This window comes from Schistocerca nitens, chromosome 6 (assembly GCF_023898315.1).
Source record: "Schistocerca nitens isolate TAMUIC-IGC-003100 chromosome 6, iqSchNite1.1, whole genome shotgun sequence".
In the NCBI taxonomy this organism is placed as follows: domain Eukaryota; kingdom Metazoa; phylum Arthropoda; class Insecta; order Orthoptera; family Acrididae; genus Schistocerca; species Schistocerca nitens.
Genome location: NC_064619.1, coordinates 245,747,039 through 245,773,204, shown reverse-complemented (window position 1 = coordinate 245,773,204; position 26,166 = coordinate 245,747,039). Strand labels below are relative to the sequence as shown.

The 26,166-nt window shown below is 43.8% G+C and overlaps 1 pseudogene; it reads right to left on the bottom strand.

Moving 5' to 3' along the window:
- Nucleotides 1–23,673: 23,673 nt before the first annotated feature.
- Nucleotides 23,674–23,791, bottom strand: LOC126263805 (5S ribosomal RNA; annotated as a pseudogene).
- Between the last annotated feature and the right edge of the window lie 2,375 nt (nucleotides 23,792–26,166).

Genomic DNA, 26,166 nt, shown 5'->3' with positions numbered 1-26,166 from the left:
TACACGCTAGCAATAAACAAAAGCTACACTAATTACACAAACTACAAGAAAAAATCAGAAGATTCCAGTGAGGTATCCTGGCAGGGTCGCCATATGAAACGTCCCCTTTTGAACAATTATACACGTGACTGGGCTTAAACTGACACACAATATTTTGTTAGCGCAACGCAATCTGACTTTCAAAAATCCCTACAAAAGAATGGCCCTGACTAACATTAACCTATACGTTTCACAAATCACTTACCTCACAAAAATCTTGGTTACTCGAACTACTGCAATACAGCGAGCACCACTACTGCCAGCTAAATAAAAGATTCAAACTACGGAAGGCACTAACTACTGATAGGGATAGTTAGCAAATGAAAGATATTAATAGAGAACAAACAATGTATTTACCTTAATAGTCATAATATATATAGCAGTTCATGACAAATTACAAAACTCCGCCATCTCTCTCCCCACATCCACCACTGCAGGCGGCTCACCTCCAACTGCGCAACGCTACGCGCTGTTCACAGCCAGCTGCCTAACACTACAATGGTGAGTATTACAACAATGCAAAGCAGCCACAGACTGCACACAGCACAGCCAGTGATTTTCATACAGAGCGCTACATAACGTTTGCCAATACGAAAACATAAACAGCCTACTTACATTGTAAAATTATGGAAAATATTTTGTGTTCAGACATAATGACCTTTCTAAGCTTTCAGAAGCTCATCTACAGAAACCAGCACGGTTTTAGGAAACAGCGGTCATGCGAGACACAGCTGATATTACACAAAATGTCTCATGCAGATAGACTTCAAATTTATATTCATAGTCTTTGATTACTCCTGGCTCCTTACTGAAAACATTTGCATACTTAAATAACAAGTTAGAAAGTTCTTGTCGTTGCATGTCATTAAGTACCTGTGATTCACTTTGTTTCTGCTCTAACATTTCGTAACTAACCTCAGTGTTTGCTTCTTGTTCAGTATCAAAAATGGCTCTAAGCACTATGGAACTTAACATCTGAGGTCATCAGTCCCCTAGTCTTAGAACTTCTCAAACCAAATTAACCTAAGGATATCACACACATCCATGCCCGAGGTAGGATTCGTACCTGCGACCGTAGCAGCAGCGCGGTTCTGGACTGAAGCGACTAGAACCGCTCGGCTTTGGGTGATGAAGCAATGTAGGCAGCAAGGACCAAAAAGGTAAGAAAGGGCCTATCACAAAAGTTTGGATAACACAGAAGATAGGGAATTTAACTGACGAAAGGAGAAAGTATAATAACGCAGCAAATGGACATGCAAAAGGGAATCAAGAAGCTTAAAAAAAGAAATTTACAGAAAAAGCGGAACATTAGGCTAAACAGTAGCGGCTAGAGGACAAAAGTAAGGCATGTCTAACCTGTGAAAGAGACCTTTTAAGAAAAGAGAAGCAGCTGTATGAATGTCAAGAGCTCAGTTGGAAAACCAAAACTAAGCAAAGAAGGGAAACCTGGAAGTTGGAAGGAATGTACACAAGGCGATATAGAGGAGTAAGACTTGAAGACAAGATTATAGAAAGAGAAGAGGAAGCACATGAAAGTGAGATGGGAGATATGGTACTGTGAGAGGAATTTGACAGAGTACTGAGAGACCTAAGCAGGAATAAGGTCCCTGGAATTGACGACATTCCCTCAGAATTAATGATATTCTACGGTGGACCATGACGAAACTATTACACCTGGTGTCCTAAATGCATGGGACAGGCGAAATACCCTCAGACTTCAAGAAGAATGTAGTAATTCCAATTCAAAAGAAAACAGATGCTGCCAAGTGTGAATATTGCCCAACTATTGCCCAACTGTCAATGCACTAGGTCATGGCTGCAAAATACTGAGACGAATTATTTACAGAAGAATGGAATAACTGGTAGAAGCCGACCTTGGTAAGACCAGTATGAGTTCTGGTAAAGTGTAGGAACGTGCAACGCTTTAGTGATTCTATAAATTGTCTTAGTAGATATGTTACGGAAAGTCAAACCTATGTTATTTACAACTTTTACAGTAACTATACGGCAGTTATAAAAGTCTAAGGGCATGAAAGGAAAACAGTGACGGAAGGAGACAGTGTTGAAACCTATACCCGTTGTTAACCAGCCTGTGCGTAGAGCAGGCAGGAGAGAAAACCAAAGAAAAATTTGGAGAAGGATTTACATTTCAGGGAGATGAATAAAAACTTTGTGGTTTGCTGATGGCATTGTAATGCTTGGATAACACAGGAGATGCTGAATTTAACTGACGAAAGCAGAAAGTTTAAAAATGTATCAAATGGAGCATGCAAAAGGGAATCAAGATGTTTAAAAAAAGAAATTTACAGGAACAGCGAAACAGCTAAACAGGACCATCTAGAGGACAAAAACTTGGAAAAGAGCATGTAAAGTTATAAGATGACCACAACGAAAGTAAATCGTGGATAATGGAATATTCTCGAATTACATCACGCGATACTGAGGGAATTAGATCAGGAAATGAGAAAATAAAAGTAGTAGATTACTTTTGTTATTTAGGCAGTAAAATAAATGAGATGGCTGAAATGGAGAGGGCATAAAACGTAGACTGTCAACAGCAAGAAAAACGTTCCTGAAAAAGAGAAATGAGATACCATCGAATATAGATATAAATGTTAGGAAATGTTTTCTGAAATGATTTGTCTGCAGTGTAACCTTGCATGGAACTGAAATATTTACAATAAACAGTTCAGACAAGAACAGAATAGATGCTTTTGAAATGTAGTGCTATAGAATAATGCTGAAAACTAGATGGGTAGATTATGCAACCAATGAGAATGTACTGAATAGAACTGGGGAAAAAGGAAATTTGAGACATAATATGACTGAAAGGAGGGATCGGTTGAAGGGCCACATCTAAGATATCAAGTGATCGTCCATTTAGTACTGCAGGGAAGTGTTGAGGATAAAGTTATAGAGGGAAACCAAGAGTTGGATACTGTAAGCAGGTCCAAACGGATGTGGGTTGCTATAGTTATTCGCAGATGAAGTGGGTTGCACAGGATAGAGTAGCATTGAGAGCTGCACCAAACCACTCTTCAGACTGAAGACCACATCGTCAGTAATGTGAGTTGATATGCAGGAAGTGAACAAAATCCCAGCACTTGACACGTATCTGCTGCTTTGTGTAGGTGAAACCTTAGATAGACTGAGGAACTGAAAATATTTTACTGTTCTGGATATAAAATCAGGCTGTCAACAGATTTCTATTGCGCGCACACGATAGGCCAAAAACTGCTTTTGTAATGCCTTCCATGTTATGTGACTTTCTGGGGATGCCTTTTGTTTTGAGAAAAACATCTGCTACATTTCAGCGGTTTGCCGATCTGTTGTTAAGAGGACTGAAACCAGCAGTTGACTGGTTTATTCAGATTGTATGAGCGTCTTTTAATGGACAATTGGAGAACATGTTGAACACTTGAGATGTGTGGTGTCACTATTACAAGGAGCACATTTCAGTTCGAAGTTAGCTAAATGTCCTTTTGCAGAGAAACCTCTTCAGTACCCGGATCATACCATCAATGCTGCTGGAGTGAAACCCAAGCCACAACCTACAGCAGAGGTAGACAATTTCCTGCACCCAGCAATGTAAAAGAATTGCACTTGTTTCTCGGTTTAGGGCATTAATGTAGTCGTTTCATCAAGGATTGAGCAACAGTGAAACAGCCATTGACTAAATTATTGAAATAGGGGTACCTGTTGAGTCAAGTGTAGAATTTGTGACAGCCATACAGCAAATGAAAGATGTTTTAATGATATCTACTTTACGATATATCCTGATTTTGAGAAACCTTTTACACTACTGGCCATTAAAATTGCTACACCAAGAAGAAATGCAGATGATAAACGGGTATTCATTGGACAAATATATTATACTAGAACTGACATGTGATTTACATTTTCACGCAATTTGGGTGCATAGATCCTGAGAAATCAGTATCCATAACAACCATCTCTGGCCGTAATAACGGCCTTCATACGCCTGGGCATTGAGTCAAACAGAGCTTGGATGGCGTGTACAGGTACAGCTGCCCATGCAGCTTCAATACGATACCACAGTTCATCAAGAGTAGTGACTGGCGTATTGTGACGAGCCAGTTGCTCGGCCACCATTGACCAGACGTTTTCAATTGGCGAGAGATCTGGAGAATGTGCTGGCCAGGGCAGCAGTCGAACAGTTTCTATATCCAGAAAGGTCCGTACAGGACCTGCAACATGCGGTCGTGCATTATCCTCCTGAAATGTATGGTTTTGCAGGGATCGAATGAAGGGTAGAGCCACGGGTCGTAACACATCTGAAACGTAACGTCCACTGTTCAAAGTGCCGTCAATGCGAACAAGAGGTGATCGAGACGTGTAACCAATGGCACCCCATACCATCACGCCGGGTGATACGCCAGTATGGCGATGACGAATACACGCTTCCAATGTACGTTCATCATGTCGCCAAACACGGATGCGACCATCATGATACTGTAAACAAAACCTGGATTCATCCGAAAAATGACGTTTTGCCATTTGTGCACCCAGGTCGTCGTTGAGTACACCATCGTAGACGCTCCTGTCTGTGATGCAGCGTCAAGGGTAGCCGCAGCCATGGTCTCCGAGCTGATAATCCATGCTACTGCAAACGTCGTCGAACTGTTCGTGCAGATAGTTTATAGTCTTGCAAACGTCCCCATCTGTTGACTCAGGGATCGAGACATGGCTGCACGATCCGTTACAGGCATGCGGATAAGATGCCTGTCATCTCGACTGCTAGTGATACGAGGCCGTTGGTATCCAGCATGGCGTTCCGTATTACCCTCCCGAACCCACCTACTCCATATTCTGCTAACAGTCATTGGATCTCGACCAACGCGAGCAGCAATGTCGCGATACGATAAACCGCAATCGTGATAGGCTACAATCCGACCTTTATCAAAGTCGGAAACGTCATGGTACGCGTTTCTCCTTACACGAGGCATCACAACAACGTTTCACCAGGCAACGCCGGTCAACTGCTGTTTGTGTATGAGAAATCGGTTGGAAACTTTCCTCATGTCAGCACGTTGTAGGTGTCGCCACCGGCGCCAACCTTGTGTGAATGCTCTGAAAAGCTAATCATTTGCATATCACAGCATCTTCTTCTTGTCGGTTAAATTTCGCGTCTGTAACACGTCATCTTCGTGTTGTAGCAATTTTAATGGCCAGTAGTGTATTTTGTCCTGTGGTGCCAGCGATCATGTTGCGAACATTGTTTGATATCAGGAACATGATGATTAAGAAAAACCAACTGTAACACCTCTCACCAGCTCAGTAAGACAGAAATTAACTATAACGCAACTGGGAAGGAGTTACAGGCCTTGGTGTTTTCGGTCGTTATGCCAAATGCTGCCTATGTGATAGATACTGACCATGAAGCCTTACTGTAGCTACTAAATTGGAAGGAGACAAGCAGTTGTCTTACGTAGCGGCCTTTGAAACTCATTGAATATGACTATGACAAGCACCACAAGCCAGGAAAGTTGCATTAAAATGTGGATGCATTGAGCAGGAAGTTTTGTGAACTACAATCAGATGAGGTGCTTATCAGAGAGCTGCAAGAAGCTCAAACGCAGGGCATAGAATGACAACAATGTGTTGCTCTTCCAGATTTCGTATCAAAGACGGCATTCAGTGCTGTAAAACTCCCATTGTGTACTTATTGGTGGTACCAAATTCGCTTCAGATATGCGGGATGTACATAAAGTCCAGGAACACTTTCAATTATTTGCTGCACAAGAACCAAACATTGTACAGATATCATACATATGTCATTTTGAAGAGAGAACCTGAAAATTTTTTTTCATGTATACCGCCACAGCGTAGTTTGGTAATTTGCCGATAGTCAGCTCTAGTCGCAAACATGGCGAGTTCAGGCGCAGAGTGAACTTTCTGTGTGTTGCAGTTCGACAAAAACAAGTGTGCTACAGCTGTTCAACGGATCAGCAATGGCTGAAGCCTCAAATGCAATCGGATTATCTGTTCATCTTTCAGCAGGATGGGGCTTAACCCCATTTTCATCGTGAAGTTCGTGGGTACCTGAACACGGAGCTGCTGCATCAATGGATCAGCCGTTGTACAGAAGGGGGCAGCTGTTTGATGAAATGGCTTCCCCAATCACCAGATCTCACTCCGTGGGACCTTTTTCTGTGGGAGCACATTCAAGATCTGGTGTATGTCCCGCCTCTACCACGTGATGTAGCGGAGCTCCGGGAGAGAATATGGGAAGCGACTGCCACAGTTGACGATGCCATGCTGGGATGGGTATGGCAAGAATTCGATTTACGTATTGACGTCTGCCGGGTCACTCATGGTTCGCATATCGAATGTTTCTAAAAAAAATATTACCCGTGCAATAAATAATTGAAAGTGTTCCTGGACTTTATGTACAACCAGCATATCATTGCCAACACTTAAGCCTATTGCTGCAGCAAGCATGTCACTAATGCACTCATTGCCATGTGCATTTGGTAGGAAGGTCGCCAGTGTGACGTTGTCAATTAAATCCACTCATGTATTCCATGTGTACATAGAGCACAACAGACCAGACTATGAATCCCACTGCAAACCATACCTGAAGTCTCTAGGCCATTTGAGATGGCAGCATTAAATCTCAAGGGACTGTTTCTGCAGACACAACAGGAGAACAAACAAATTCTATTAGTTTTCAATGATTTTTGTAGCATCTGCTTCTGGTACCAACTTCTAATATGAAGTCAGAGACAGTGGCACTTAGTACTGCCTTTCGGAATCCGTGATGCCATTCTGGTGAATCAAGGAACGAAATGTATTCCGCTACATTTGTACAAATATGTAAGTTGTTGAGAATTAAGAAGTGGAGAACTAACCACATTCATCCGAAAACCAGTGGCTGTGTGGAATGGGTTCATAAAACTGTTGTTGAAATATTGTCTTATTAGGGGAACAAGACAAATAACAATTGCGATCAATATCTGCCATACATCTTGTCTTCTTGTAACACTAGATTTCATGAGTCAATGGGGCACCCCCCCCCCCTTCCCCGATGAGTTGTAATTTATATTTTCAATAGTCATTTAGGCCTGACCAGTAAAGGCATTCAAAACCACTACAATAACTAGTTCTGTCTATTGGCCTAAAATACAATATATATCATTATGTGCTTTTCTCTGAAAATATATTTCCACCGCCGATTATAGCTGTATGTTAACGCACAAGAGTAAACATATTGTTATAGAGTTCACCTTCAGGCTAGCGCACCACAGACGGGATGACGCGGTTTTATTGTAAAATCCAGTGATCAAAAAAGGGAAAACGAAAAACTTCTCGCCAACTTACGAAGTTCAATACCAAATTTTCCATCTGACATCCCCAACCATGCATGAAATAAAATTGGCGGACCTCTCTGTAATCGTCCACTTCAGTAGACTGAAACCTTATCGCAGGCAAGCCTTGGTGATCTCATCCGTAGTGCCGCTAGGACCACTGAAAGTCAAACCTGATACTGCAAAGGGTGCATGGAAGTAGAAATATCCTCCACCTCCAGTAACACATAGGTATACCCTACATTCCAAGTATCTGTATGCCTTGTGATCATGATACTGAGTGCAGTACTACCTAGTTGTTTCGTACTACTGATGATCCTCAATTACTAAATTCCAAAATAATTCTCCCGGTATCTCCTCAGCAGTGATTAAGAGGTCCACTACCTAATGTTTTGCCTCACTCTTCTGGCTCCATCGGTACTTCTCGTGTTTTATGTGTATTAGCTTAATTTAAATGTCTTAGTGTTCCACATATCCTATCATGTGTCCTAATAATTTTCCGTGGATCTTTAAAATATTATACCGATACACAGGTACTGTGCCAAACTGACAGCAGACAACCATGTATATTGAGCATCTGCACACAGCTTTCAAGTCGCTGGCCACATGTTATAGCACGAAGGCAGTGCTTGAACTGCAGGATGAGCTATAATGGCTGTTATTGCAAGAGATAAAAGATATTGCAGCGCTGTACAATCTGTTCATGTGAACGGCTCATGGTGCCCCACTGATGTGTATTTGGCGCTCTGTAATAACTGATTCAATGTTTCCCAGTTATTTGAGATTTAACAACACAAGAATAGAAAACCTGATAGTTCAGATCAAGAGCTATTATAAAAGTGACATGTACACTCCTGGAAATGGAAAAAAGAACACATTGACACCGGTGTGTCAGACCCACCATACTTGCTCCGGACACTGCGAGAGGGCTGTACAAGCAATGATCACACGCACGGCACAGCGGACACACCAGGAACCGCGGTGTTGGCCGTCGAATGGCGCTAGCTGCGCAGCATTTGTGCACCGCCGCCGTCAGTGTCAGCCAGTTTGCCGTGGCATACGGAGCTCCATCGCAGTCTTTAACACTGGTAGCATGCCGCGACAGCGTGGACGTGAACCGTATGTGCAGTTGACGGACTTTGAGCGAGGGCGTATAGTGGGCATGCGGGAGGCCGGGTGGACGTACCGCCGAATTGCTCAACACGTGGGGCGTGAGGTCTCCACAGTACATCGATGTTGTCGCCAGTGGTCGGCGGAAGGTGCACGTGCCCGTCGACCTGGGACCGGACCGCAGCGACGCACGGATGCACGCCAAGACCGTAGGATCCTACGCAGTGCCGTAGGGGACCGCACCGCCACTTCCCAGCAAATTAGGGACACTGTTGCTCCTGGGGTATCGGCGAGGACCATTCGCAACCGTCTCCATGAAGCTGGGCTACGGTCCCGCACACCGTTAGGCCGTCTTCCGCTCACGCCCCAACATCGTGCAGCCCGCCTCCAGTGGTGTCGCGACAGGCGTGAATGGAGGGACGAATGGAGACGTGTCGTCTTCAGCGATGAGAGTCGCTTCTGCCTTGGTGCCAATGATGGTCGTATGCGTGTTTGGCGCCGTGCAGGTGAGCGCCACAATCAGGACTGCATACGACCGAGGCACACAGGGCCAACACCCGGCATCATGGTGTGGGGAGCGATCTCCTACACTGGCCGTACACCACTGGTGATCGTCGAGGGGACACTGAATAGTGCACGGTACATCCAAACCGTCATCGAACCCATCGTTCTACCATTCCTAGACCGGCAAGGGAACTTGCTGTTCCAACAGGACAATGCACGTCCGCATGTATCCCGTGCCACCCAACGTGCTCTAGAAGGTGTAAGTCAACTACCCTGGCCATCAAGATCTCCGGATCTGTCCCCCATTGAGCATGTTTGGGACTGGATGAAGCGTCGTCTCACGCGGTCTGCACGTCCAGCATGAACGCTGGTCCAACTGAGGCGCCAGGTGGAAATGGCATGGCAAGCCGTTCCACAGGACTACATCCAGCATCTCTACGATCGTCTCCATGGGAGAATAGCAGCCTGCATTGCTGCGAAAGGTGGATATACACTGTACTAGTGCCGACATTGTGCATGCTCTGTTGCCTGTATCTATGTGCCTGTGGTTCTGTCAGTGTGATCATGTGATGTATCTGACCCCAGGAATGTGTCAATAAAGTTTCCCCTTCCTGGGACAATGAATTCACGGTGTTCTTATTTCAATTTCCAGGAGTGTATGTAATCTTAATTTTTGATTTCGTTTTAGCAAACGGAATACTGTTGAGCCGTGTGTTAGTGATTCAAGATAACATGAATTATTGTCAAAAAGCATGTTAGCTCTTTTAAACTTCTGCTCATCTTGTAAACTGAATATTGTTTACATATGTACTTCCTCATCCAGGTACCCACCTGCAATTCATAAACAAAAAGTACTGTTGTTGTAGTTAAAATCAATGTGGGCAGACTTCCATCCTCAGTGAACTCGATTCAAATATATTTATTAACTTAACAATAAAGTCGAAACCTTTTCATTGTTTTAGTGCTCTTATGAATGCTTTGCCTGCTCCTCTGTCTTCATCGTACCATTTGGCTACTCCTGAGAACTACCTTTTCCTCCCTATGTACAGAGCTTTGTGCTTTAGTGGTTATTGTCATATGTCTGTTAGTCACTTTCGTTCTTATCATCAAATTTACCTAGGCGTCATTCAGGGCTAAAGTTGTTTCCTGAACCCTAGTCATTACTTTTCACACAGGTGACAAAAGGTCACATTTCTTCAATGAATCCCAAAATCCAGTTTGTAACTAAAATTAATTTTATCTTAACTAACAAATGTAGAAAAGTATTTTCAGGATAATGATGTATTTTAATGTCTTAATCTTTGGCCAAAAGTCAAATCATACATAAAATATACAGAACTTAACTGGTTGTGAGTACAGTATGTTCCCCCACTACCATGAATGGTTTAGATGAGTTATCTATACATGATAATATTGTTTTGGTCTTCAGTCAGAAGAGTGGTTTGACGCACCTCACCCCACTACTTTATCTTGTGCAAGCCTCTTCATCTCCAAATAACTATTGCAACTTACATCCTTTTGATCATACTCATTGTATTCATCTCTTGATCTACCCGTACAATTTTTGCCTCCCACACATCCCCAAAATACTAAATTGATGATCGCTTGATGCCTGAAATGTGTCCCGTCAACCGATCCCTTTGTTTAGTCAAGTTATGTCACAAATTTCCATTTTCCCCAGTTCTGTTCAGTGCATCCTCATTGATCACATGATCTATCCACCTAATATTCATCATTTTTCTGTAACACCACATTTCAAAAGCTTATATTCGCTTCTTGTCTGAAATGTCTATTGTACACACTTCACTTCCATACAAGGCTACACTCCAGACAAATAGCTTCAGAAAAATCTTCCTAACACTTATATCGATATTCAAAGTTATCAAATTTCTCTTCTGCACGAACGCTTTTCGTACTGTTGCCACTCAACACTTCTTATTCCTTATATCTTGGCCGTCATCAGTTATTTTACTGCTCAAATAACGAACTCATGTACTGCGTTTGGTGCCTTGTTTCCCATTCTAATCCCCCTAGTTTTGCCTGATTTAATTTGACTGTATTTCATTACCTCTGTTTTGGTTTTGTTGATGTTCGTCTTATATCCTCCTTTCAAGACACTGTCCATTCCGTACAGCTGCTCTTTCAACTCCTTAGCTAAGACAGAATTACAGTGCCACCGGCGAAACTCAAAGTTTTATCACTTCTACATCTACATCTACATCCATACTCCGTAAGCCACCTGACGATGTATGGCGGAGGGTACCTTGAGTACCTCTATCGGTTCTCCCTTCTATTCCACTCTCGTATTATTCGTGGAAAGAAAGATTGTCGGTCTGTGTGGGGTCTAATCTCTCTGATTTTATCCTCATGGTCTCTTCGCGAGATATACGTAGGAGGGAACAATATACTGCTTGACTCCTCGGTGAACGTATGTTCCCGAAACTTCAAGCTACTGAGCATCTCTCTTGCAGAGTCTTCCACTGGAGTTTATCTATCATCTCCGTAATGCTTTCGCGATTACTAAATGAACCTGTAACGAAGCGCGCTGCTCTCCGTTGGATCTTCTCTACCTCTTCTATCAATCCTATCTGGTATGGATCCCACACCGGTCAGCAGTATTCAAGCAGTGGGCGAACAAGTGTACTGTAACCTACTTCCTTTGTTTTCGGATTGAATTTCCTTAGGATTCTTCCAATGAATCTCGGTCTGGCATCTGCTTTACCGACGATTACTTTTATATGGTCATTCCATTTTAAATCACTCCTAATGCCTACTCCCAGATAATTTATGGAATTAACTGCTTCCAGTTGCTGACCTGCTATATTGTAGCTAAATGATAAACGATCTTTCTTTCTATGTATTCGCAGCACATTACACTTGTCTACATTGAGATTCAATTGCCATTCCCTTCACCATGCGTCAATTCGCTGCAGATCCTCCTGCATTTCAGTACAATTTTCCATCGTTACAACCTCTCGATAGACTACAGCATCATCAGTGAACTTCCGATGTTATCCACAAGGTCATTTATATATATTGTGAATAGCAACGGTCCTACGACACTCCCCTGCGGCACACCTGAAATCACTCTTACTTCGGAAGACATCTCTCCATTGAGAATGACATGCTGCGTTCTGTTATCTAGGAACTCTTCAATCCAATCACACAATTGGTCGGATAGCCCATAAGCTCTTACTTTGTTCATTAAACGACTGTGGAGAACTGTATCAAACGCCTTGCGGAAGTCAAGAAACGCGGCATCTACCTGGGAACCCGTGTCTATGGTTCTCTGAGTCTCGTGGACGAATAGCGCGGGCTGGGTTTCACACGATCGTCTTTGTCGAAACCCATGCTGATTCCTACACAGTAGATTTCTAGTCTCCAGAAAGGTCATCATACTCGAACGTAATACGTGTTCCAGAATTCTACAACTGATCGACGTTAGAGGTATAGGTCTATAGTTCTGCACATTTGTTCGACGTCGCTTCTTGAAAACGAGGATGACCTGTGCCCTTTTCCAGTCTTTTGGAACGCTACGTTCTTCGAGAGACCTACGGTACACCGCTACTAAAGGGGGCAAGTTCCTTCGCGTACTCTGTGTAAAATCGAACTGGTGTCCCATCACGTCCAGCGGCCTTTCCTCTTTTGAGCGATTTTAATTGTTTTTCTATCCCTCTGTCATCAATTTCGATATCTACCATTTTGTCATCTGTGCGACAATCTAGAGAAGGAACTACAGTGCAGTCTTCCTCTGTGAAACAGCTTTGGAAATATACACTCCTGGAAATGGAAAAAAGAACACATTGACACCGGTGTGTCAGACCCACCATACTTGCTCCGGACACTGCGAGAGGGCTGTACAAGCAATGATCACACGCACGGCACAGCGGACACACCAGGAACCGCGATGTTGGCCGTCGAATGGCGCTAGCTGCGCAGCATTTGTGCACCGCCGCCGTCAGTGTCAGCCAGTTTGCCGTGGCATACGGAGCTCCATCGCAGTCTTTAACACTGGTAGTATGCCGCGACAGCGTGGACGTGAACCGTATGTGCAGTTGACGGACTTTGAGCGAGGGCGTATAGTGGGCATGCGGGAGGCCGGGTGGACGTACCGCCGAATTGCTCAACACGTGGGGCGTGAGGTCTCCACAGTACATCGATGTTGTCGCCAGTGGTCGGCGGAAGGTGCACGTGCCCGTCGACCTGGGACCGGACCGCAGCGACGCACGGATGCACGCCAAGACCGTAGGATCCTACGCAGTGCCGTAGGGGACCGCACCGCCACTTCCCAGCAAATTAGGGACACTGTTGCTCCTGGGGTATCGGCGAGGACCATTCGCAACCGTCTCCATGAAGCTGGGCTACGGTCCCGCACACCGTTAGGCCGTCTTCCGCTCACGCCCCAACATCGTGCAGCCCGCCTCCAGTGGTGTCGCGACAGGCGTGAATGGAGGGACGAATGGAGACGTGTCGTCTTCAGCGATGAGAGTCGCTTCTGCCTTGGTGCCAATGATGGTCGTATGCGTGTTTGGCGCCGTGCAGGTGAGCGCCACAATCAGGACTGCATACGACCCAGGCACACAGGGCCAACACCCGGCATCATGGTGTGGGAAGCGATCTCCTACACTGGCCGTACACCACTGGTGATCGTCGAGGGGACACTGAATAGTGCACGGTACATCCAAACCGTCATCGAACCCATCGTTCTACCATTCCTAGACCGGCAAGGGAACTTGCTGTTCCAACAGGACAATGCACGTCCGCATGTATCCCGTGCCACCCAACGTGCTCTAGAAGGTGTAAGTCAAATACCCTGGCCATCAAGATCTCCGGATCTGTCCCCCATTGAGCATGTTTGGGACTGGATGAAGCGTCGTCTCACGCGGTCTGCACGTCCAGCACGAACGCTGGTCCAACTGAGGCGCCAGGTGGAAATGGCATGGCAAGCCGTTCCACAGGACTACATCCAGCATCTCTACGATCGTCTCCATGGGAGTATAGCAGCCTGCATTGCTGCGAAAGGTGGATATACACTGTACTAGTGCCGACATTGTGCATGCTCTGTTGCCTGTGTCTATGTGCCTGTGGTTCTGTCAGTGTGATCATGTGATGTATCTGACCCCAGGAATGTGTCAATAAAGTTTCCCCTTCCTGGGACAATGAATTCACGGTGTTCTTATTTCAATTTCCAGGAGTGTAGATTTAGTATTTCGGCCTTTAGTCTGTCATCCTCTGTTTCAGTACCATTTTGGTCATAGAGTGTCTGGACATTTTGTTTTGATCCACCTACCGCTTTGACATAAGACCAAAATTTCTGAGGATTTTCTGCCAAGTCAGTACACAGAACCTTACTTTCGAATTCATTGAACGCCTCTCGCATAGCCCTCCTCACACTACATTTCTCTTCGTGTAATTTTTGTTTGACTGCAAGGCTATGTTATGTTTGCTGTTAAGTTCCCTTTGCTTCCGCAGCAGTTTTCTAACTCGGTTGTTGTACCACGCCGGCCGCGGTGGCTGAGCGGTTCTAGGCGCTTCAGTTCGGAAACGCGCGACTGCTACGGTCGCAGGTTCGAATCCTGCCTCGGGCATGGATGTGTGTGATGTCCTTAGGATAGTTAGGTTTAGGTAGTTCTAAGTCTAGGGGACTGATGACCTCCGATGTTAAGTCCCATAGTGCTCATAGCCATTTGAACCATTTATTTGTTGTACCACGGTGGCTCTTTTCCATCTCTTACGATCTTGCTTGGCACATACTCATCTAATGCATATTGTACGATGGTTTTGAACTTTGTCCACTGATCCTCATCACTATCTGTACTTGAGATAAAACTTTTGTGCTGAGCTGTCCGGTATTTTGAAATCTGCTTTTTGTCCCTTTTGCTAAACAGAAAAATCTTCCTACCTTTTTTAACATTTCTATTTACGGTTGAAATCATCGATGCAGTAACCGCTTTATAACCGCTGATTCCCTGTTCTGCGTTAACTGTTTCCAATAGTTCAGGTCTGTTTATCACCAGGACTAATATGTTATCCCAAAGTTTAATTCCTCCTCCAAAATTTGCTTTGTTTCCTTCACTACGTGCTCAATTCACGGACTGAATAACATTGGGGATGGGCTACAGCCCTCTCTATCTCCCTCCTCAATAAATGCTTCCGTTTAACGGCCTTTGACTTTTATAACTACCGTCTGGTTGTGTATAACTTTCGCCCCCTGTATTTTGTCACTGCCACGTTCAGAATTTGAAAGAATGTATTCCATTCGCCATTGTCAAAAACTTTCTCCAAGTCTACAAAAGAAAGCCATAAACATAGATTTGCGTTTCATTAACCATCTTCTAAGATAAGTCGTAGGGTCAGTGTTGCCTCGTATGTTCCTACAGCTCTCCAAAATCGAAACGGTCTTCCCCAAAGTCGGCTTTTACCAGTTTCTCCGTTCTTCTGCAACCAATGTGTGCTAATATTTTGCAGTCATGACTTATTAGCTGATAATTCTGTAACATTCACATCTGTCAGCACCTGCTTCTTTTTGAAATTATACTCTTCTTGAAGTCTTAGGATATTTCGCGTGTCTCATACATCTGGCATACCAGTTGGAATAGTTTTGTCACAGCTGGCTCTCCCAGCAGTTCTGAGGGAATGTTGTCTACTCCAGGGGTCGTGTTTCGACATAGGTAATCTTCATCTACGTCCTCCGCCGGCCGCTGGTGGCCGAGCGGTTCTGGCGTTACAGTCTGGAACCGCGCGACCGCTACGGTCGCAGGTTCGAATCCTGCCTCGGGCATGGATGTGTGTGTTGTCCTTAGGTTAGTTAGGTTTAAGTAGTTTTAAGTTCTAGGGGACTTATGACCTCAGCAGTTGAGTCCCATAGTGCTCAGAGCCATTTGAACATCTACGTCCTCCCATATTCTCCTTCTAACTTTCAGATTTCCATCCTTTGCTTGGTACTGGTTTTCCATCTTAGCTCCTGATAGTCATATGGGAGCTTTTCCTTTCTCCAAACGTCTCCTTCATTTTCCTTTAGACGGTATCTATCTTTCCACTAGTTGTATATGCTTCTATACCCTAACATTCATCCTCTACACATTCCTGCTTATCCATTTTCCATTTCCTGTCATCCTCATTTTTATATGTTTGTTTTCCCCCCACTTGCATCATTTGCTGCATTTTGGTGTTTTCTCCTTTCATCAATTAAATTCAGTATCTCCTGTGATATGTGAGGATTTCTACTAAACCAAGTGTTTTTACCTGTTTCATCCTCTGACGCATTCACTGTTTCATCTTTCATAGATACCCATTCGTCATCTACTGTTATACTTCCCCCGTGTCATAATAACACGAAAAATACCATAACCACCCAACTTCAATAAAACACCAGCAAGAATTAGTCTACCTGAAATAAGGGGCTGATGAATGCAGAATCGTCCCCGTTGGGAGCCAAAATGTGTCAGAAAAGCTGCAGGCAAACTGGTTAACATAAGCAATTCTTTCTTGTCAGGTTCGAGTCTTCCTGTGGGCGTGCTGAGGTCTGTAGATGTTTTGGGAGGCAGGGAAGACATGTGGGGATTTACGCACAGTCCTTCATTTTATCACTCAACCCTCCATGAACTTGAACATATGTTTCATTATTCCATCTAGCCAGGATACTCAATCAAGTGCATTTCCTTCTTCAGGTAACATTCAACATTGAGCAGCAGAGAGGCGAGCAGCTTACTTGGTTGAATGTCATCCCGGTGCACTGACTCAGCGGCGTTGATACAGACAGTGCAAAATTCTGCATATGGCTGCGGTGCAGAGCAAGACCAGCCAGCAGATCTTCTGCCTTTATGGCCGGCCATGGCTTTCCTTGCAGCGCGACGATGGCATTGGCTGGGGTCGAGCTCTGGACCGACAACAGGGGAGCAGGGGCGGGTGGTTGGCATGGTGTTGGCTGCTTGGGATGGGAAGACAGTCAGAGGTTCCACGTTCACGAACAGGTGGCTCCAGAGTTACGCCGATTTACGCAGACTGGGCGTCTTGTACCGTCCAGCTGCCCAAACGATGACGAGGTGGTGCGGCGGTGGTTAAATACTGTTTCATCCTACTGATTCCTTGGTAACATTGGTGTTTTTGGGTCGTGCAAAGTACCTGAAATGTGCCGATATCCAGAAGGTGTGGCGTAACCAGCAGTAAGTCGGCCAAGCAGTATAATTTGCATGATGTCAGGCTGGGGCGTGATTCTGATGCGCGTGATACCATGACGTAGGAGCTGATCACGCAGTTCAGTAAGCCGCGCCTGCTGTCTGGCTGTAGCCTCGTTGCAGTTCTGGACGCCAACTTCTGCTTCAAGTTCTCCAATAACTTTATTCCTTTACACCCTGTTTCAGTCAATCGTTACCTAATGCTCCCTATGAAACTCTCAACAACCTCTGGCTCTTTCATCTTATCCAGATCCTATCCCCTTAATTTCCTACCATTTTGTAATTTCTTCAGTTTTAATATACAGTTCATAGCCAATAAATTGTGACACGAGGGAATTACAGACATTGGCTGAGAGCGGGCACTGATTGAAATCAGCGGGGAAAGGTTAAAATTTGTACTAGACTCGGGTCGAACCTGGGCCTCGTGCTTACCAGGCGCTCTGACCGCTAAGCCATCCGGACACAGCCGGCCGCGGTGGCCGAGCGGTTCTAGGTGCTACAGTCTGGAACCGCGCGACCGCTACGGTCTAGGGGACTGATGACCTCAAAAGTTTAGTCCCATAGTGCTCAGGGCCATTTGAACCATCCGGACACAATGGTCATTGCAACTGCGCGGATTACCCTGGCACACCTCCCGTCAGACCCAAATTGTCAACGTATCCAAACACTACTAATGTAGTGCCAATTGCCCATTAATAGTCACACTATTCTGCCTATTTTCATAAGAGTTAGAGCCTGGTGAGCATCCGCACTGAAGAGGTCATTGGCCATCCTCAACTTAATTGTATACAGGGTGGACCATTTTAATCCATAATGGGGAATTATTAACGATACAGATGAGATACAGCAAAATGTTTCAGATGAAAATTGTAGGTGACAAAGAGGTCCACAAATTGCTTCTAGTGGCCATGATCTTGAACGTGATTTTCAGGTTGATTTTGAGGTTAAAGTGTTTTCTTTTTAGATGACAATCCTGATATTTGATTTAATATTTAAAAAGAACACCAAATTTTATGTATGAAATGATACATTATTCAAGGTCGTGGTAAGGTTAAATGAAGGTCAAATAAGCAAATACGTATTCAGTTCTAGTAGGGATAACTCGGAAGAGAGGAAGGGTACAGCAAAATAAAATGTTGGACACAAACAGGATAGAGCATAAGGGGTCACATATCATTACCAATAACCATGATCTCAGAGGTGGTTGGGTTTTGCTTTGTGGAAACCCCTATTTGTGGCTTTGGATTGGAAAAAAGTAAAGACAGATTTGAACTTTAAGTTTTAATTAACGTGTTTATTGACAAAAATAAATACATCACATTGTATAAATATTATTTTGACATTTTCAAGACAGAACAAACATAAATAAAACGTACATCATTGATATTCAATTCACTGAGCGAGTCCCCTTGCCTCTCATTCCTTGGGATGTCCCTTCCAATTTCTATCTAACATTGTATTTTTCTGCATCCCTCTTTAACTCCGAGTTAATCCCTACTAGAAATAAAAATGCGTTTGCTCATTTGACTTTCATTGAACCGTGTCACGACCTTGAATAATGTATCATTTTATATGTAAAATTTGACGCCCCTTTCAAATCTTAAATCAAATATTAGGTTTCTCATTTTGAAAAATCACTTTAACCTCCAAAACACCTTGAGAATCACGTTCAAGGTGACAGCCATTACTATCAATGCGTGACCCTCTTTGTCATCTACAACTTCTGTCTAAAACATTTTGCTGTATCTCATCTCTGTCCCAAGTTATTCCCCATTATGGATTAAGATGGTCCACCCTGTATATGTGGTGGCTGTTCTTTTGGACATGTAATAAATCGTGGTCAGAGACCACACACTAACATGGTTCTGAATTTGCGCAACTTACAGTTGTAGTTCTCAGAATGTTTTTGAATGCTATGTAACGTTCATTATTACGCAAGATGTAGGACAAAGAAGTCTGTGTTAAGAAACAGCATGCAGTGCTCCTGCCAATGGCTGGGCATTCATCCTACCGCACACCGCATTGATAAGCGTGCTCGTATAGCAGCACCATCCTGTTCGCTAGATGCGCTAGCCTTGGAGAGACCAACCAGCCTTGTCCTGTCTGTCCCACCATGAGACAATGATGTCAGTTTTAAGTGGAGCGAAATAATCGGAAATAGGGCCCAATATTCTCGATTTGTTTTTAAAAAATTACGAAATGGTCATGGTCAAATCCCTTCTATTTCCATTGGCATCTTTTCCCTTCTCCTGCCTAAGTTTGTGGGCGTGCGGGTCATGCACATAGAGCCCCATGCGACTGTTACTTCTCCCTTCCCCTCCAGATTTGCTGCCTGATACTTACGAGTGGTCATCCATTACGTGTCTCCTCTCCTGAGGGACAGATCCTGCTGTGTTGATGTGTTAACCAGGGAGCCACAGCTGGACATTCTCTGACCTAGTGTCACGTGAATCTTGCAAGTAGATGGTGTGCTCCGCCTAAGCTGTTCTATTCCCCATTCAAATACAGCAGTCAGTCATTTAACCATTCCTAGGATTATGGGGACACACATGTGTTTAAACTTTATCTCAGTCAGAGTGCGTTTGAACCTAGTTTTGAACCCACCCTTGATGAACGTATGAAGGTTACCAACTGCAGTGCATCACTACACGAAATGACTGACGCTCCCCAACTTCGCTGATATGCATCAGCCGATTGCTAATCCAGCTAATGGACCATGTGGACAGCCAAATTAGCTTGGATCATGATGTTTCACGTATCAATGACCAGCCTCACCAGACCTATAGGATGACAGTAATGCTGCCTAGCTTTGCTTCTTCTCTCCTATTTTTGTTTCTAGTATGGGTACTGCAAGTGAACTTAGGTCTATGATCAGCATCAACTTTGTAGATAATAAACATTCTTTTAAAAAACACAAAACATAATTATGCTACAAGTGCGATCATTCATATGGGCTCATGTGTGAAATTAAGCTGAAATACAAAAATCTTGTGTATTGTGTGACTGACTGACATATCTTGTCTTCTCAAGTGCCACATGAATGAGTGTCACTTAGTGTACCATTCATTCATATTTTAATTCTGTCTTACAGTGTACAAGTGAAGCTGTAGAAGGAATTGTTAAGCTATATTCTATTGTGAGATCCACTGAAAAACACTTTGATTCATGGTCGACCCTAAAAAGATGACCCATGACGTCGTTAAATTTGTATACAATACTGAATCGTGCCTTATTGTATACTCATACTGCTCTCCTTAGTGTGTGAAGGACATATTTCTAAAAGTGATTCACTGTACCATATCAGGACACTAGAATTTTATAAGTGAAGCACTGCACCTGCACACTAGAATAGGGTTTTGTGTTTTACTGCCCACATTTGCGTACTCCATGAAATAGCTATAGGACAGTTAACTAAGCTGTCCGCATGTTTCACTGGCTAGTCAATGGACTGATTTTTATAACTGAGCAGCAGCTCATGAAGTTATATTTAAGAAGCAAGGAACTAGATCTTAAGGTAGGTTGAATAGCCATTTACCCAACAGTGAAAAAGAATTTTGCAACAGTAACCTTAAGCTTGGAGCAAACCCACTAACTTTTCTTAAGATATATGACGAACACAGCACTGTTTAGTTGTTCCTGTATTATATATACACATCTTACAGGCAGTCGATGCCAAAGCTATGGTTGTAGAGAAAAATTTATTACATTTATAGTTGCATTAGGCAAAGGATTAGAGTTTAAAACAACACAAAAATATATACTTCACGTTTATTTATTTAGAAATTAGGAACTAAGAGATAGTAAGATTTCATAAACTAAGAGATAAGGTGAAGGTCTTAATATTCCTGCTCCCGTTTTCATTTGTTTGGCGTTAAAGACACTTAAGTGTAGAAAGTACTGAGAGCGTGAAGCAGTTATTCTAGTTTCACCGTGGAAAACCAAGCATTGTGTCCAAAGACTGCCCCACAGGCAAGAGCATAACGGCAGTGTAAATCACCAGTTCACTAAGTAGAACGTCATATTATTTTAAGTGTTCTTTAGTAATGGGATTCACACTCTTATCTAATAACTGGATGAACTGTGAACTATTTTGTTAAACGGTTACATAAATTTACCGGTATCATATTGTATAATTAAGTTGGTATTCAGTTTTCTTCTTGACTGTGGACAGAATATATATTATATGTAGGGTACTAGCCAAATATTATTTCCTCAAGGGCAACTATTTTTTTGGACCATAATGTTTGCTTGCACTGTCGAGGAATAGAATCTCAAATCAGGTGCCAACACCAGCGCCTTCACCATTTCGACAGTGAATTTAATGCTATGATTTGGGTAAAAAGTAATGGCAGCAGAGCTGTAACAAGAAGGATGCGCTTCATACGACACGCCTGCTATCTGCAGCTGATAGTAGAACGTGGGCTGAAGTACCGCAGTGAGCAGCGATGGCTGGGTTTGAATTTGTTGCTGTGTGTACTGTCTGAAAATGAGGAAGGCTAGTTAGAGCGCCTTAACGGTCTGTTTAGGATACACGAACAACATGCGGGTATCAAGATTGGAGTGTCACGTTGTCGGACCGCACAATAGTGTTTCCTTCTGGCGTTACATTCCATCATCCTTCATGACAACGCACGATGCTACATGGTGAACCCCGTGCAGGACCTCCTGCGTATGTGGGGGTTGGTGACACTAGAAAATCCACCGTATTCACCCGATGTGAGTACGTGCCATTGCGAACTGTTTGCTGTTTGCCAAATTGAAGCAACCTCTTCATGAAATGATTACAACACAAAAGAAGACATTGTCCTTGCCATAAAAAGGTCCTTGTAAGACATCGACAGAGATGGCTACGCTGACAGTGTACGACGTCTTCCATCTCTGCGGGGGAAGGTGATCGAGATGTAGGGCATGAAAAACGGTGAACGTCTGTCAGCAACGTCTGATATGAAATATAACCGTATTGCCACTACTTTCTATCCAGTCCATGTATTTTGTTGTTCTGTCAGGACCCTGAGCCCTGTAAGAGAAAATATTCACTCTGTAATGCATCTGGGTAATGCGTGTTATTAATAATGAATTCTGTGACAAAAGCTAGGCCTGCATTTTAATTTTGCTATTATTTGAAATGCAATGAATAAAACGTCTTTCACATTACTTTCTCTTTATATAGGTGGACTGGACAGTTATTTGCAGATAGTTTCAGAATGTGCGAAAATTTCGTGTTATGAGAGTGAAGCAGTCGCGTGTGGCATCTGTGGAATAGTTGACTTATGGCAATGATAGTAGTATCTCTGTATTTGAGTATCTTTGGCTCAGGTGTAGAGTGGAGAGTATTCGACTGTTGGACATGGAGTAACTTTCAATGTATTGCATATTGGAGGAGGATTTTGCTGAAGACAGTTGTCAGGAATTATTGATCTGATGGAGGGTCTTACAGACGCAGCATTTATGGAATAGAGAGAATGGATTTGCATCAAGTTTTAAGATAATAATATTTTCTGGTGCGTTCTGAAAATATTAGCGATTCTTACAACAAAATAGTCCACCTCCGCACCTCAGTTTAGGTCATTTCAGTTTAATTCATTTCAATTTGCATAATCGTAAGATTTCTGTAAAGAAAGTAAAGTTTTTGGTTTCCTGTGAGTTTATGTTCTTGTGGAATAAGCATTTTCATTCTAATAAACGGATTAATATTGTCATTTCAAGTAAGAAGGCTTTTTTCTTTAGTATGAGAAAATCATCCCAATCTTTCTCCTAGTAGTTTAGTTTTACTTTAGCATGTTCTAGCTGGCGCGATTTCTTCATGCTGTGCTTTTGCTGCTGATTATGCTGCAATTTTTCAGGTGCGATTCTTTTTATATTTTGTTGGTTCTTTCGTTTCTCATCTCACGCTTCCACTGCGCAAATTCTAAGCATTTTATTTGGAATTCAGATTTTTAATGGGCCAATGAACTGCTGCGTGTATTTCATAGTGTTGCTACGTAATTTCAGTGTTTCGGTTTTTTTTAATTGCACTGTTTGATTTTGGTAATGGATTTGAGCAACAGTTTTGATTTAATTTCGTGCATAGTGAACGACAGTTAGTTTTGTCTTTATGTAAAGGCACTGGAATTGTAGTTTCAGTTCAACCTTTTATAACAGAGGACAGTACTTTCACTTATGAGCTAAAAAGCAGATAAATATTTCAATGCTTATGAACAAACGATCGAGTTGGAGCAAACAACTTTCAACATAATCTCAATTTCCAAGACAAATTCTTTTAAACTGTCTCAGAAATTTTGACTAGAAGTTGAATAACTTTGTAACTTCAGTGGGGAAAAAAGCACTCCTTCTTCAGGCCACGAGTGGGACCATCCGACCGCCGTGTCATCCTCAGTGGAGGATGCAGATATGAGGGGCGTGGGGTCAGCACACCACTCTTCCGGTCGTTATGATGGTGTTCTTGACCGAAGCCGCTGCTATTCGGTCGAGTAGTTCCTCAATTGGCATCACGAGGCTCAGTGCACCCCGCAAAACGGCAACAGCGCATGGCGTCCTGGATGGTCACCCATCCAAGTGCCGGCCACGCCCGACAGCGCTTAACTTCGGTGATCTCACGGGAACCGGTGTAACCACTGCGGCAAGGCCGTTGCCTTATTGGAGAAAGCTCCTTCTAAATTATACCTTTTTTATTGTGTTGTGTGTCCCCATGACTGCCACACACAGTGTCGCCGTGTTCTACCATCGATTTCTGAGGCACTCACCGCCAGGCAGGTGACGCCTCGTTCAACCACCACAGTCTGATTTCCCCACACCGTCAACGCAGTCCTACACCTCACCACACTGCTCCACCGCTCTGTGGGTCGACGAAGCCTGGTCTGCACAGACAAAAAATCCCATCTCAAGCCCAATGCAAATCACTCTGCCCCGAAATTATCGCTTAAAATATCATCGTAAATTTACGTTCCTATCACGGACCAAAAATTTTTCATTTTCTTTAACACTCACTTACCTTTGCAAGTATTAGCAAATGTTTTAATAGTGATTTTGAACTTTCTCTCTCGGATGCTCAGAGCAGACATAAGCTCAAAGAAGCGGTACCCCGACTTGTGCTCCAGAAAGTGTCTATGTTGCAGGTAGTATACTTCTCACAGCTTGGAGACTGCTGACGAGATATACTTTCGGAGCATTGCCTGCAGCAAGCCGTGAATAGGAAACATGGGAAGAAAATCACCTGTGTTTTGCATGTGGCTGGCAGAATGTGGATTCCAGACTTGTTTCTTCCTTTGCCTTCTGCCTCTTACCTGACAAGATGCAATCTTCTGCTCCTATACCCTCACTCCTGTCGCTTCCTCCAAGAAGTTGACGGTCTGTTCACCTTCCTTAGGTGCACCTCGTGTTTAGTATACACGAAATTGTAACGCCCTGGATTCGGACGTTGTTTTGTCTGATAGTTGAAAATAGGTCTAACAAGGGGAGGCCACGACGTTTGGAACGCGGATTTACTTCAGACTTCGTACACTCGTAGTACTCCATTAGGACAACAACATGTGTAAGCAGTAGCGCGTACTTCTTAAGCGTTATTGAGAAAATCGCTAGATAATTTCGGTCGTCAAATATATACCGGTGCGTGGCCGTTTTTACCATGAAGCGGCGGCACCCGAGTGGGTAGCGTTCAAGCCCCGTAATCGCTGGATCGACTCCCGGTCGTTAGTTTTTTTAATTTCTAACACAGTCGTTTTCTTTACTATTTACATTACAATTGATATAATGGGAAAAATACGTGTAATCGCATGAACATTTATTAAATTTACAATGTTATTTAGCAGTCTACAAATTTTTACGGGGCTTGAACGCTACCCACTCGGCTGCCGCCGCTTCCTGGCAAAACCGGCCACGCACAGGTATATATTTGACGACCGAAACTATCTTGCGATTTTCTCAATAACGCTTGAGAAGTACACGCTGCTGCTTACACATCTTGTTGTCCTAATGGAATACTACGAGCGTAAGAAGTTTGAAGTAAATCCGCGGTCCAAACGTCGTGGCCTCCCCTTGTAAGTCAGAATAGTGAGGACCAGTACCACAGGATACGAGTGAATAGTGGTTTGGTGAGATGATGCCTGTCTGACGCCCGAGTGCGTTAGTAAAACCGTGTTGAAAAACCATACGTTTATTGTTCAACAATGTAGCAATGACATTCCAGGCTGCCTGCAGCATCGGCGCAGAAGCAGTGTATGCCTGCCGAGAATGCCCCGATCTCAGCACACAGTCCGTGTGGGCGTTGCGGTGATGGCACGGAGAGCACGAGGCCGCTAAAGGACAGGAGACGACCCTGCCGTTGGCAGCCAGCAGCCCTGCGTCAAATGTGTGAGGTCGCGCTGTGGCGTCCAGTCAGAAGAAGAGCCAGCAGCAGCGGAGTCAGCTCACAGAAGCAGGAGGTGAGCAGAGGAAACTGCATTGAGAAATACACTACTGGCCATTAAAATCGCTACACCAAGAAGAAATGCAGATGATAAATGGGTATTCATTGGACAAATATATTATACTAGAACTGACATGTGATGACATTTTCACGCAATTTGGGTGCATAGATCCTGAGAAATCTGTACCCAGAACAACCACCTCTGGCCGTAATAACGGCCTTTATACGCCTGGGCATTGAGTAAAACAGAGCTTGGATGGCGTGTACAGGTACAGCTGCCCATGCAGCTTCAATACGATACCACAGTTCATCAAGAGTAGTGACTGGCGTATTCTGTCGAGCCAGTTGCTCGGCCACCATTGACCAGACGTTTTCACTTGGTGAGAAATTTGGAGAATGTGCTGGCCAGGGCAGCAGTCGAACATTTTCTGTATACAGAAAGGCCCGTACAGGACCTGCAACATGCGGTCGTGCATTATCCTGCTGAAATGTATGGTTTCGCAGAGATCGAATGAAGGGTAGAGCCACGTGTCGTAACACATCTGAAATGTAATGTCCACTGTTCAAAGTGCTGCCATTGTGAACAAGAGGTGACCGAGACGTG